Raw genomic sequence first — 15,565 nt, forward strand, 5'->3', positions numbered from 1 at the left:
TACCAGCTCCAGCCCCACCTGCTGGTATATGACCCCCAACTCCTGGTTTACTCTTTTTTCATGTGCTTACAAGCTGCTTTCCACCAAGAAATATCATCGACCCACAGATCACAACACAAGGCAGACTGCAATTGTGCTACAGTTATGAAGAAGGAAATAACCGTCATTTACAGCAAAAGAAAGTACCTCAAGCCACAGATTATAGATCAAGTCACATACATCACCATCACCTTCAACATCATCATCACCATCTACCTTTTCACAAAAAGTATATAAAGCAGCTTACATAAAATAAATCCAGTGCCTTGCATAAATATTCACCCCCCTTTGACATTTCCACATTTTGTTGTGTTACAACCTGGAATAAAAATGGATTTAATTAGGATTTCTTGTTACTGATCTATGCAAAATAGTCCATCATGCCGAAGTGGGGGAAAAAAAGCTACATATTTTACAAAATGATTTACAAATAAAAAACGGAAAAGTGTGGATTGCATAAGTATCCACCCCCTTTGCTGTGACACCCCTAAATAAGCTCTGGTGCAACCAACTGCCTTCAGTAGTCACATAATTAGTTGAATGGAGTCTACCTGTATGCAATTCAAGTGTCACATGATCTCAGATTAAATGCACCTGTTTCTGGAAGTCCCCAGAGTTTGCTGGAGTGCATATCTAAACAAACAGCATCATGAAGACCAAGGAGCTATCAAAACAAGTCCAGAGTAACGTTCTGGAGAAGAACCAATCAGTGTTGGGTTATGTGTGTGTGTGTATCCCAAACTATGAACATCCCCTGGAGCACTGTTAAATCTATTATTACAAAATGGAAAGAATATGGCACAACCGCAACTCTGCCTAGAGAAGGCCACCCAGCCAAACTCAGTGACTGGGTAAGGAGGGCATTAGTCAGAGATGCAACCGAGAGGCCAATGGTAGCTCTGAAGGAGCTGGAGAGATTCACAACTGAGATGGACAACTATCCATGGGACAACTATCACCTGGATGCTCCAAAAAGCTGGGCTTTATGGAAGACTGGCAAGAAGAAAGCCATTGCTGAAAAGAACCCATATCAAATCCCATTTGGATTTTGCCAAAAGGCATGTGGGAGAGACAGCAAACATGTGGGAAAAGGTTCTCTGGTCTGATGAGACCCAAACTGACCTTTTTGGCCTGACCGCAAAATGCTATGTGTGGCGCAAAGCCAACAGTGCTCATCGCCCTGAGAACACCATCCCCAGGGTGAAGCATGGGGGTGGCAGCATCATGTTGCGGGGATGCTTTGCTTTTCAACGGCAGGGACTGGGAAACTGGTCAGGACTGAGGGCAAGATGTATGGAGCCAAATACAGGGCAACTGTAGAGGAAAATCTGTTTCAGTCTGCAATGGTCTCCATCCAACCTGACAGAGCTTGAGCAATGTTGCCAAGAAGAATGGGCCAAAATTGCAGGACCCAGATGTGCAATGCTCATGCTGGTAGAGACTTACCCCAAAAGACTCACAGCTGGAATTGCTACCAAAGGTTCTTCTACCAAGTATTGACTCAAGGGTGTGAATACTTATGCAACCAACAATTGCCAGCTTGTTTTTGTTTAATTAACTTTTGTGCCACAATAAAAAATATTCTGTACCTTCAAAGTGTTAAGTATGTTGTGTAAATCAAATGGTAAAAATGCCAGTTAATCATTTCAATTCCAGGTTATAACACAACTGAATATGGAAAAGTCCAAGTAGGGGGTGAATACTAATGCAAGGCACTGTATAACATGAAGCAAGATTTTAAAAATATACAAAAGTCAAGGCATTATGCATGATGTAGCAAACACTTGAGAGGTTAAGAACTTACGACAATGGAACCAATTGCCTAGGGAGGTGGTGGGCTCTCCCACACTGGAGGCGTTCAAGACGAGGCTGGACAGCCATCTGTCAGAGATGCTCTGACTTGGATTCCTGCATTAAGCAGGGGGTTGAACTTGATGGTTTAATTAATTAATTAATTCTGTTTAATTAGGAAACAGAATTCTTTTACTCTTACATTGTGCATGCATATACACAGAGAAAAGATCCAGAACCTGACTGAGAGGCCCGAACATATCCACATGTGTGTTCCCTTACCCATACACACAACAACAGCAAACAGAGGTTCTGGCTCTGACCTGGAGTAGCTGCTGTGGACTGCTTCTCTTTTGCTGTCTGATCAGCATTCCCTCCTGAGAACAGAGAATCTACCTCTAGGCCCCTAGAATCATAGAAACATAGAATAGTAGGGTTGGAAGGGACCCATAAGACCATCAAGTTCAACCCCCTGCTTAATGCAGGAATCCAAGTCAGAGCATCTCTGACAGATGGCTGTCCAGCCTCGTCTTGAACGCCTCGAGTGTGGGAGAGCCCACCACCTCCCTAGGCAATTGGTTCCATTGTCGTATTGCTCTTACTGTCAGGAAGTTTTTCCTGATGTTAGGGATGGACGAAAGTCACTTACCTGTCCTCGAAGCTTGTTCGCGGTGGGGGGGAGGCGCTTCGCTGCTCCCCCCGTGATGTTCAGGCCAGGGGGGGGAGGCTTCCCGCCTCGCCCGGCCGCGAACTCCAAAGTTTAAAAAACAAACAAAAAACGCCCCAGTGATAGGCTACGTGATGATTAACGTAGCTTATCATGGCTAGGTCTGCAAAGTCAGCCGTGATAGGCTACGTTAATCGTCACGTAGCCTATCACGGGTGACTTAAAAAAAAAAAAAGCGCGTACGCTAATTGCGGCCCCCATAGGGAGCCGCCATTCACGTTCCTTATTTGGTCGCCGTAGTCTACGTAAATCTTTACATAGACTACAGTGACCAAATAAGGAACGGGAATGGCGGCTCCCTATGGGGGCTGCCATTATCCGTACGTGCTTTTTTTTTTTTTAAGTCACCCGTGATAGGCTACGTGACGATTTACGTAGCCTATCACGGCTGACTTTGCAAATCTAGCCATGATAGGCTACGTTAATCGTCACGTAGCCTATCACGGGGGTGTTTTTTTTTTCTTTGATTGCAATGGCGGCGGCGGCAGCCGGTTGAAAGACCAGCTGCCGCTCCCGCCCCGCACGAACACCTGCCGAACCACCGGCCAGACCCGCTGCTGGGAGGGACATTCGGCAAATGTAAGTCCCGTCCTGGGGTGGGGGTGGGGGTGGGGGGGTGCGGAGAATTTCTCCCCGAAACTTGTTCGGGGGGCCGAACACGTTGGTGCTTGGCCCCCCAAAGTTTCGGGGAGAAATTCTCCGCCATCCCTACCAGAAAGAAAGAAGTATAGCCAGTCCACTTTCCCCCCACCTACTCACGCAGCTGGCTGGTAATCCTAATACTTAATGCTCACCATGGATTTTTAAAAATCTTATCCCTGATTAAGATCTCATAGATAAAGTGAAAATGTGGTTTAGCTTGCAATATTAAGGCCTGCTCCCAGAAAAAGTGTAGGAAGTAATACCAGCAAGACCTTGGGCTTTTCTAACAAGAGGCTTTTAACCCACCACTTTACAAGGCTTCTGCTTCCGGATTCTTTGTGGGATTAAGGTCAGCTCCTTTACACATGTTTTTTTTCAGTTTTTAAAAATTTCTCTGCCTTTTGATATGTTCCATTACACAACCACTAGATGGTGTTGTGGTATAGCGGAATTGCACAAATACATGAGGGTCTCATGCCACCATTCACAGAGATACCCCCTGAAATACAGACTTTCCCCTTAGGAAAAACAAACAAACATGCTATAATGGTTGCAAAGCACAGGAGAGACCCTGGAGGATGATGACATCATGCAAAGTACCTGCAAACTACCATGAGTGAGGAATCATTAGCATACAATAAATTTCATTTCATTTCATTTCATTTATTATATTTCTAAACCACCCCATAGCCAAAGCTCTCTGGCTGGTTGACAAGCTCTCTGGGTGGGAAATGCCTTGTGTAGAAAGTTTCCTTTTCACTTTGCAAACAGACAAGCTGGAGAAGGGGGAAGCTGTGTTAACTGTGATTTGCAAACTTATTTCAAACCACGTTTTTTCATTCCTGTTTTGCTGATCATTCTTAATCATGGTTTATGAATTCAGATATAATGCTTAGCAATGTATTAGGCATACATAGGGCTATTGGTGTATTCACAATAATAAGAAACAGGCACGGGGCAAATCATCTTCTGAATAATTCTACCATGTTTATTAGTAACAAGAGAATTTGCCCTCTCAAAGATAAGAAACAGTTGTCTAAAAAGTATTAAGGATTTTATAAACATGGCCCCAGAGTTTGGGAAAAATAAGTTTGCTGCACAGAAGAAAATGGACTTAGGCTAAGATTGGAAGGGGGAAGCTCACACCTATCCTCTATAGCCAGTGTCGTCTCTCCTGGTGGTTGGTGAAAGCAATGCAAAACTCTAAAGAATGAATTGAAATGCTACCTGAAAATTTTCCATCTTGCAGTGGAATAATTCCAATACTCGGCTGGAAATGGACCCTAGATTTATTTCTAATTGGCTTGCTCATGGTTCTTTACTTTGCAATTCAAAACCTACAATTTTATTAAGGAATTATTAATTTATTTTGCTGCATCTCTTATTTATAGCTCCAGTATTAGCATGTGTTAATTAAATTCAAGTCTGTAAATATCACCATCATTTTGCATTACAACATGTTGCCAAACCTAGGGAAGGAGAACCTTCTGTTCCGTAAAAAGAAAAGAAAAAAGAAAGAAAAAAAGAGGTGTATATCCTGAAGGTCAAGTCTTCAACAATAGTTGTCATGAATCACTTTAGGAAATGAGATTACATTATTTCAACATTACCAGCATTTGTTCTCTGTAAACAGAGGAGACTTAATTCAACTCTGGATGTGACGTTAATGATGGAGATTAAAAAAAGAAAAGAAACTGGAATGTGCTTCCTAGGGTTGAGATGAAAGGGTTTTTAAAAAACTTTTTTGGCTCGAACTTGGTGGGTGGGGCACTATCCAGCGTTGTCATTCCACTGGTGTAAATGATGTTGCGCTAGCAGAAACTACATTCTGAACTATTCCCAAGAGGAGAATCCAACTAAAGTTATGTTTGTACTTCTGCATTATGCTTGCACAACCTGTTGTGCAACTAATTGCACCCTATGCTTGAGCAACCTCTTGCACAATCTGCTGTGCAATGTGTTGTGCATTACACTTGTGCATAATGTTGTGCAATCCATTGTGCATTATGCTTGCACAACCCCTTGTGCAATCTGTTGTGCAAGCATAGTGCACAGCACAGCACAGCACAACCAATTGCACAATGGAAATATTTGGCAGAGCTCTGCTAGTGCTATTTGAGTTTGCAGAATGACACCATTGGATACTACCCTGGGTATGCATGTGGATATTTCATAAAACTGCATCCCCTCATTTTTGCACAGCTGCTGTTCCATCTACATGTGAGATGTGAGGGTTTGATGCCTACAGAGGCAAAGGGAAAAATGGTTAGGCTTAGAGGCCTGGAGTTTTCTGCTGGCAGGTGGTAACCCTGAGAGGAGTAGTTTCATTTTTCTGGTGAAGTGTCAATTTCATTTCTTCAGGTTTGAAGCTGTACTTTCAGTTTTGAGGGAGGAGGGTATATAAAGAGAGTGAGAGAGCCAGTAAGAGCAGAGAGACAGCCAGAGCCTGAAGTGAGAACAGAGTCTGAAGACTGAGCAGGAAGAAGCGGCCTAGAAAAATCTAAAGCAGCTAGAGTAAAGAAACTTGCATTTTGCAACTTTTATTTTCTTTTAATGCCTTTTGTATCACTCAGCTCTATTGTGTAAATATCTTCAGTTGTAATTTGTTTCCTTTAAATCTACCAGTAAACTGTTGTGTTGCCCCACATCTACGGCCTAAACCCCATGTTACTGGAAAGGGGAAGTTTAAAAGAAGAAAAGTGAGACTCTTAAAGAGGCAAGAGATCTTTATGGAGTTGCTCAGGGGGTCCAGGTCATCAGGGGAACCTTGACACCCTGGCACTGGTGACTGCATTCTTCTGATTGCAGCTGGATGCCATTTCTTCAGTGCCTCCTAGTTCTTTCCCAGTGGCGCTGCTTGACTCAGACTGTGGACCCAATTTCCAGGGCCCTGTTGCCCAGCTTCCCCTCCCAATGACCACCCAGATAGCCACAAGTGATAAGGGCAGCAGAAGCAAATTCTGTTTTATTCTTGCAGTTGGCATGGTGCTATGATTTAGGTGAGTGTAAAATGCAAAACTGCACAAGCTCAGATGATGATGATGATGATTTTTTAAAAAAATCAGGGTTGGCAAACTGTTTTGCTGTTCTAAAATATCAGGAATAGAAGCAGTTGTAAAGCCTGGAATGGTGTTGGTGTTGGTGAGAACAAAAATATTATTTGCATGCTTCACAACTGAAATAATACACATGGCCATCTAAAGCACCCTGCCCCTGCCCCCATGGTAAGACCATTAAATCCAGGGGCTAAAATTACCTAGCTGCACCACTGGCCCATCTTACCTAAAAGTTGCCAGAGTGAGGTCAGGAAGCATAACTTTTTGCTCCTGTCTTCACTCTAAGGCTGTATGATGAAGAGACATAAATATGGGGAGAGAAGGGAGGGGAGTGAGCGAGTGAGAGAAAGAGAGAAAAGGGGGAAGAGGGAGAATTTGTTTATTTGTTTATTATTTTATTTATCTCTACCTGGCTTGTCTACCAGATGGCACTCAAAGCAGCTTACAGAACCAATTAAGATGGATTAAAATGATAAACACTTAACAATTACAGAATAAAAACAGCACCCAACTCACCAGACCCACTTATAGGCTACAGGCCTTCTTGCATAAAGCAGTCTTTGCCTGCTGTCAGAAGGACAGCAGAACAGAAGAGGTATGGGGAGTGTGAGTGTGTGTTAGAGAGAAACAGAGAGTGTGGTGTGGCTCTGACTTAGGGATGGAGTGAATTGTTTGGTTCATTTTTTTTTTTAATGAGAACCTACCAAAATTCACTTTTCCATAAACAGAATGGAAAGTACTTGAAATACTTCTTTCCTGTCTCCTAGCTGAGCAGAGCAGAGGAAACTTCTCCAGCTGGTCTAGGGGCTATACAAGGAAGCAAGCTCCCAGACAGCGAGCAATCAGAGTGAGAAGACAGGGAGAGCAAACAGGAGTTTGCCAGGGGAGTTTGGCAGGGGAGGTCAAGGGGGAGGCCCCTAACATTTTTTAAAATTATTTTTCTTGTAACACACACTTCCATACCAGTGGGACAGTGTTTTTAACCTCCAGTGAATAGAGGACAAAGCACAGGCTATTCCAGTAAAATCAGAAAACTAGAAACATAAAGGGAATATGGAAGGAAAAGACTCTCCAGTGGTGGTGACCTGCAAGTTCTGTGCAACGTTTGTTTTGTTGCCTGAGATCAACATGGTCTACACATGCAACAAGTTAGGGATGTACAAATCCCCTACCTGCCAGTTTGGGAGGGGGTCCGCGGGGGGGGGAGGCAATCCGTTCCTCCCTCCGCAATCCTCGCTGGCTGGCTCCGCTCTCTGGCAATTCTGTGGAGCCACCAGCCAGCTCCATACAGCAAGTGATATGGCCGCCATTGCCATAGGGATGTACGAAAGTCACTTACCTTTTCGCAGGGGTGCTTCGCGGTGGGGGGGAGGTGCTTCGCTTCTCCCCCCGAAGTTCAGGCGAGGGGGGGAGCCGTCCCGCCTCGCCTGGCCGAAATTCAGGCCAGGGGGGAGGCTTCCCACCTCGCCCGGCCGAAATTCAGTCCGGGGAGAAGCGCCCCGTCTCCCCGGCCACGAAACAGATTGTAAAAAAAAAACAAGAAACCCCGTGATAGGCTACGTAACGATTAACGTAGCCTATCACGGCTAGATTTCCAAAGTCAGATGTGATAGGCTATGTAAATCGTTACGTAGCCTATCACGGTTTTTTTTTTTTTAACACTTTACTTTGTAATGGCGGCGGCGTCAGCCGGTCAGAAGACCGGCCGCCCCTGCCCCCGCCGAAAGGCCGACAAACCGCCGCCGGTAGGGACATTCGCCAAAGGTAAGTCCCATCCCGGGGGGGGGGGCGGGGGATGACGGAGAATTTCACTGCTGATTTCGGGGGGCCGAATGTGTTGGTGCTCGGCCCCCTGAAGATTCGGGGAGAAATTCTCCACCATCCCTACATTGCCATGCCGTATCACTGAGCACTCACTGCAGGAAGGGATCCAGATGCAAATCGTGTCTGCTATGGCATCTGCGTCCCTGTTTTTTCATGCGATAGGCTACGCATTTGTATTTACGTAGATATTTGCATAGCTTATTGCGTGAAAAAACAGGGACGCAAATGGCATAGTGGACGCCATTTGCGGCCATAAAGCTGTTAGATTGACCTAAATGCAGCCATTTACGGCTGCGGTTAGCTTAATCTAAGACCTTTATGGATGCAATTGAACACCATTTGTGTCGGGAACTCTTCCTGCAGCGAGTGCTCAGCGATATGGCATGGCAGTGGTGGCCATATCATTTGTTGTACGGAGCCAGCTGGTGAGGGGGATGCGGGTCTGGCGGGAGGCGGAGTTAGGGGGACCTGTTCCGCCACAGACTCCGGAGGCTGGATTCAAAAGAATCCAGCCTCAATGGAGTCCGTGGTGGAATTCTTGGACATCCCTACAACAAGTGCATGTTGATCACGCTGCTGGAAGCAAAAGTAAATGGACTGGAGCGGCTACTGTCGACCCTCCGGGGAATAAGAGAACATGAAGAGTTCTTGGACAGAACGGTGGAACTACAGCAGCAAAGCAAAGAACAGAAGCTAGAAGAGCAACAGCAGGCTGAGGCAGAAGAGGAAACTGCTGAGGTGAGGAAAAATGAAGTAGAGGATACTCCTTGGAAAAGGGTGACAGGAGAAGAAGAACTAGAAGACACTTGGCACCAGTGGAGGCGGTGGAACTAGGGAAGTATTTCCAGGTACTTGAGGATGAGACAGGAGGGCAGCCTGCAGAGGAAGAATTACAGGTGAACCTGCATGAGAGTGAGCAAGAGGCTGAAGGTCAGTCAAGCAGAGGTGATGAAACTAAGGCCTACAACAACAAGAAGAGAAGAGTAGTAGTAATGGGAGACTTCTTGCTGCATGGGATTGAAACCCAAGTATGTCGTGAAGACCTATGGACTCACCAGGTATGCTGTCTCCTGGGAGGATGGATTAGAGATGTGACTGAAGGGTTGCCTGCACTGATAAAGCCCACTGACAGGTATCCCTTTCTTCTCATCCATGTGGGAACAAATGATACCTCCAAGCGGAACTACGAAGAAATCATGTCAGACTTTGACGCTTTGGGAAGGAAACTCAAGAACTTTGGGGCCCAGGTTGTTTTCTCATCCATCCTCCAGTAGTTAGAAGAGGGATAGAAAGGGAAAGAAAAATACTCTGGGTGAATGACTGGCTACAAAGGTGGTGCTGACGAGAGAGATTTGGATTCTGGGACCAGGGGCTATACTTCCTGGAAGATGGAGTGTTGGCAAGGGACGGGTTGCACCTTACAAAGGCCGAGAAGAATGTGTTTGGCCACAGCATGAAGAACTTCACCAGGAGGGCTTTAAACTGAATCTTACGGGGGCACGGGGGGGGGGAGATGTAAAGTTGGGGGTAACAATGGACGAAGGCTCATGCACCACAATGGAGAGAACAGCTCTAATAGCGCCCAATAATAGTCTTCAGAAACATGTAGGAAGAAAGCCAGACCATGAAGCACATGGTCTTTGATGTCTATATGCCCAGAGTATGGGAAACAAACAGAATGAACTGAAAACAGAACTTGAACTCTTTATACAGGAGGGAAATTATGACTTGATAGGTATAACTGAGACTTGGTGGGATGACTCTCATGACTGGAATACAGCAATTGAAGGATATAACTTGTTCAAAAAGAACAGGAGGGACAGAAAGGGAGGTGGGGTTGCACTGTGAAAAATACATATCTCTGCACAGAAATACAGGAGGATGAGCTTGGTAGCCCCACTGAGAGCATCTGGGTTAAAATAAATGGAGCAAAGAATAAAAGGAACATGGTGGTTAGAGTCTCTACTGACCACCCAATTAAGGAGAAGGTGAGGATGAAACTTTTGAAAAGCAAACTGCCAATGTTTCAAGGAAGCAAAATGTAGTAGTAATGGGGGACTTCAATTTCCCCGATATTTGTTGGGAGACAAATTCTGCAAAACATGGCCCCTCCAAGAGATCCCTTACTTGTGTTGCTGATAATTTCTACTACAGAAAGTAGAGGAAGGAACTAGAAGATCGGCTGTCCTTGACTTCATCCTAACCAACAGAGATGACTTAGTGGGTAAAGTAGCAGTTACGAGAACTCTGGGGGAAAGGTGCCACATTATACTTGACTTCTTGATTCTAAAAGAAGCAAAAGCAGAGTGTAGAGTGTAGACAAATGCGTACCTGGATTTTTGGAAAGCTGATTTTAATAAACTCAGAACAATGATCTGTAAGGTCCCATGGCAAGCGATGCTAATGAGAAAAGGAGTCCAAGATGGGTGGGAGTTTTTTAAAAACAAAATTCTAAAGGCACAATTACAAACAATTCCAACAAAAAAGGCGGAAGACAACAGAAGAAGCCAATGTGACTTCACAAAAAGCTTAGAGATGACCTGAAAACAAAAGAGGACACATATAGGAAGTGGAAGGAAGGCCAAGCAAGAAAGGAAGAGTACAGGCAGGTAGCACTGAATTGCAGGGATGGTGTCAGGAAGGCTAAAGCTGAGAATGAGCTGAGGTTAGCGCAGGATGCTAAAAGCAACCAAAAGGCTTTCTTCAGATATGTGCATAGCAAAAGATAGAGGAAAGAAATGGTGGTTCAACTATTAAGTAAGGATGGCAAAATGATGACAGATGACAAAGAAAAGGCAGAAGTGCTCAATTCCTATTTTGGCTCAGTCTTCTCCAGAAAGAGGTCTATGATCCCCCTGGCAAAAGTGAAGTATGGGCTGAAGGAGCAGGATTGCAGCTTGAGATCGATAGGCATATGGTCCAGGAAGACCTAATTACTTTGAATGAGTTCAAATCTCCAGGGCCAGATGAACTGCACCCTAGAGTAATACAGAACTGGCAGAAGAGCTCTCACAACCACTGTCTATTATCTTTGAGAAATCGTGGAGGACGGGTGAAGTGCCAGATGATTGGAGGAGGGCTAATGTTGTCCCTATCTTCAAAAAGGGCAAAAAGGACATCCACAGCGGGGGGGGAGGCGATCCGTCCCTCCCCCCAAAATCCTCGCCAGCTGGCTCCGCTCCACTGCGACTCCACGGAGCTGCCAGCCGGGGCCGCCCGCAGTGACATCCGGCCGCTGCTGAGCTGCTCAAGGACACAAATGGCGGCCGCTGTAGCTGCCATTTGCTTCCCTTTTTTTCGCTGTGATAGGCTACATAAATATTTACATAGCCTATCATGGCATAAAAAGGGAATGTATATGGCGGCGGCTACGGCGGCCGCCATTTGTGTTCCCTTTTTTGCCGTAATAGGCTACATAAATATTTGCGTAGCCTATCATGGCCTCCGCAGGGATGCAAATGGCATCCCTGCATTAGCCATGATAGGCTATGTAAGTATTTACGTAGCCTATCACGGGAAAAATCGTGAAGCGAATGGCGGCCGCAGATGCGGCCGCCATTCGCAAAGCAGCGCGAATGGCACCAAGTAGGTGCTCCATTTCGCACACCTTTCGCGGGGTGGGGGCTTCGTTTCGCCACAGATTTTGGGGGGCCAAAGGCACTGGCATTCGGCCTCACTGAGATCCATGGTGGAATTTTCTGCCATCCCTAGGAACCTGGGAACTACAGACCAGTCAGTCTGACATCAATCTCTGGGAAAATTCTGGAGCAGATTATAAAGCAATGAATCCATAAGCACCTTGAAATCAATGCCATGATTACTCGAAGCCAACATAGATTTGTCAAGAACAAATCCTGCCAGACTAATCTGATCTCATTTTTTGATCAGGTCACCTCCCTTGTGGACTGTGGGAATGCGGTAGACATGATATACCTCGACTTCAGCAAAGCTTTCTACAAAGTGCCCCATGATATTCTGATGAGCAAACTAGCTCAAAGTGGGCTAGATGAAACAACGATCCGGTGGATCCACAGTTGCCTACAGAAGCGGACTCAAAGAGTGCTTATCGATGGGATCTTCTCAAACTGGGGAGAGGTAATGAGCGGGGTACTGCAGGGCTCGGTCCTGGGCCCAGTACTCTTCAACATTTTTAGTAATGTTTTGGAGGAGGTTGTGCAGGGAATGCTGATCAAATTTCCAGATGACACAAAATTGGGAGGGGTAGCTAATACTCTGGAAGACAGAAACAGAATTCAAAGTGATCTTGATAGACTGGAGTGCTGGGCAGAAAACCACAGAATGACATTTAATATAGATAAATGCTGAGTTCTGCACCTAGGAAAAAGAAACCAAATGCACAGTTACAAGATGGGCGATACTTGGCTCAACAGTACTCCAAGTGAGAACGATCTTGGAAATAGCAAATGCTATTTTGGTTTGGCCTGCATTAATAGAAGTATAGCTTCCAAATCACATGAAGTACTAGTTCCCCTCTACTCAGCACTGGTTAGGCCTCATCTGGAGTACCGTGTCCAGTTCTGGGCACCACACTTTAAGAAGGATGCAGACAAGCTGGAGAGGGTTCATAGGAGGGCAACAAAGATGATCAGGGGATTGGAAACAAAGCCTGATGAGGAGGAGAGCCTGAAAGAACTGGGCATGTTTGGCCTTGAGAAGAGAAGACTGAGGGGAGATATGATAGCGCTCTTCAAGTACTTGAAAGGTTGTCACAGAGAGGAAGGCCAGGATCGCTTCTTGATAATCCCAGAGTGCAGGACACAGAATAATGGACTCAAGTTACAGGAAGCCAGGTTCCAGCTGAACATCAGGAAAAACCTTCCTGACTGTTAGAGCAATACAGCAATGGAACCAATTACCTAGATAGGTGGTGGGCTCTCCCACACTGGGGGAATTCAGGATTATTTTAAACAGTCATCTGTCAGGGATGCTCTGACTTGGATTCCTGCACTGAGCAGGGGGTTGGACTCGATGGTCTTATAGGCCTCTTCCAACCCAACTATTCTATGATTTTACGAAATGAAAAGGGAAAAAAGTATGAATGTGGGAGAAAGTGATCCAGGCAGAGGGCATTGAGTGCATGCTCAATGCTCAATGCATTGAGCAAGTGCATGCTCAAAGTGTCTGCGTTTGAATCCTGTGTATTCAGCCATGTTTGTAGTGTTGAAGTAGGGTTGCTAGCTTTCTTTTTTCTGACAGGCTCCTCATCTTTAACAGCTCTATGGCAGGTGGGTATATCATGGCCCTCTCCTTGCTTGGAATAGCTGTAGATATTGAATTTGGCTGGTGCAGATGGGTGGGGATTTTGTTTTGCTTCAGTTTTGATAAGAATATACCAAAGTTTGCAAAGTTTTTCATATTTGGGAGAGAAAGAACTTGGGATTTCTTTTAAAAAATGCAGGAGGAAGGGGAACGGACAGATTCATCCATCTCTGCATAGAAGTTAATGCTTTCTCCCCTCACTCTAGCTACAAGGAGGTAATCGTCTGTGGCAGGGTTGGTGGTGGGCCTCCTTGAGGACACTGGCCATCGACAGCTGCCCAATGGTGCCAACCTTAACACTGCCCCAGAAGTGGGGGTGAACTAGAGCTGTGCACAAATGGCCTCTTGAAATTCTCCACTTTACTTGTAGGCAGAGAAATTTGGGAGACAATTTCATCGAATTTCTCCAGGGGCGAGGAGAAATTCTCAACAGTTTCTCCTAGGTAGGGCTCCCTATTGGCAGGGCTTGTAGCACAGCTTCTTTCTTTTTTCCTAAGGGCTTTGGTTTTTTTTGTGCTGCAACAGCATCAAGTGTCTTGGCAGGCTGGCCCTAGGGATGCTGGAGACATTTGAGATGGATTAAAATGAGCTCGGATTTCTAAGAATCCAACATGTGTAATCTGCTGTGGAGCGACCCCCTCAGGCTGTGTGGAGTGTGTGGACTTTTGGATGATTTTTTTACTTTCCCAAAATTTATACATATAAATCCGTAGAAAGATCCGTACGTTTCTGCTGAGGAAACGTTTAATGGAATGGGGAAAATACACTAAATGTTAGGTACGGAGGAAAAATTATGAAAATACTTATGTAAATACTGATGTAAATATTTATGTAATTATTCCTGTATTTTTTCTGCATGATGGAAAAAAATCGCATCTGTCTAGGGATGTACGAAAGTCATTTACCTTTTCGCAGATGTGATTCGCGGTGGGGGGGGAGGCGCTCTGTCCCTCCTCCCGGAATCTTCCCTTTTACGTAGGCTATTACGGTGAAGAAAAAAAAAGGAATGCAAATATCGCCCACTACACTATTTGCATTCCCCTTTTTTTCGCCCTAATAGCCTACATAAATATTTACATAGGCTAAAACGGCTAAAAATAGGGAACGCAAATGGCGGCCGCCGTAGCTGCCGCCATTTGCGTACGCTGTTTTTTTTTTTTTGGCTTGCCGTGATAGGTTACATAAATACTTATGTAGCCTATCACGGCCTCCGCAGGGATGCAAAAGGCATCCCTGCGTTAGCCGTGATAGGCTATGTAAGTATTTACATAGCCTATCACGGCTATGATGAAGAAGGGCAGCCGCCATTCGCAAGGTACCACAGAAGGCAGCAGGTAAGTGCTCCGTTTCACGCGCCTTTCATGGGTGGGGGGGCGGGGCTTCATTCCGCCATGGATTTCGGGGGGCTGAATGCATTGGCATTCGGCCTCACCGAGATATGTGGCGGAATTCTCTGACATCCCTACATCTGTCTGTTGGCAGATGGCGGAACGCGCCTGACAATCCACAAAACACAGACGGAGTGGATTTTACACAGTCAGTACATCCCTAGCTGGCCCCCAGTTCCCATCCACCACAGTGCAGGTGGGGGCAGTGTTGTGTGCTGCTCCAGGGATGAGGGGGAGTTAGTGCTCTGCCAAAATCTGGCCTCCAATTTCCTGAAAGTTTTCTCCCCCAGGAAAGAGGCTTCCATTGTTCTGCCTCATTCAGGATGTTTTATGGTTTATTTTTGTGCTGTTTTTGAGCTGACCTAATCACAGCTAGCCTCCCAGGCTGTCTGCATGTTAGGGGTGTATGGATTCCCCACCATCGGTTCCGGTGGGGAATCCATGGTGGGAAGAGGTGATCCATTCCTCCCCCCCCAGAATCCTCTGGAGCAGTTCCGCTCTACTCAGATTCCGGGGGGTGGGGGAGAACTGGCTTGGGGGTGCTTGCCTTCCCTCCTACCAGCCAGAGCCTCCTCCCTGTCCCTGCCAATTGCCATGTCTTTTATTTATTTATTTTAAAAAATGGTGATGTGCTGATAGACTTATATGCAAATAAAGTCATGAATCTTGCGCATAAGTCTATGTGTCCATAGGTGTCAGGGTGGAAACTGAGCCCACAGAGCCCCAGAGCAGTTCTGATTCTGAGGAGGAACAGCAATCCGTGGGAGAGGAGCTCGCTCATCTCTCACAAGCACAGCAGCTGGCAGAGATTCCTCCTG

This window comes from Heloderma suspectum, chromosome 1 (assembly GCF_057233095.1).
Source record: "Heloderma suspectum isolate Gila_16-S chromosome 1, 16-S_ref, whole genome shotgun sequence".
Taxonomy (NCBI): Eukaryota; Metazoa; Chordata; class Lepidosauria; order Squamata; family Helodermatidae; genus Heloderma; species Heloderma suspectum.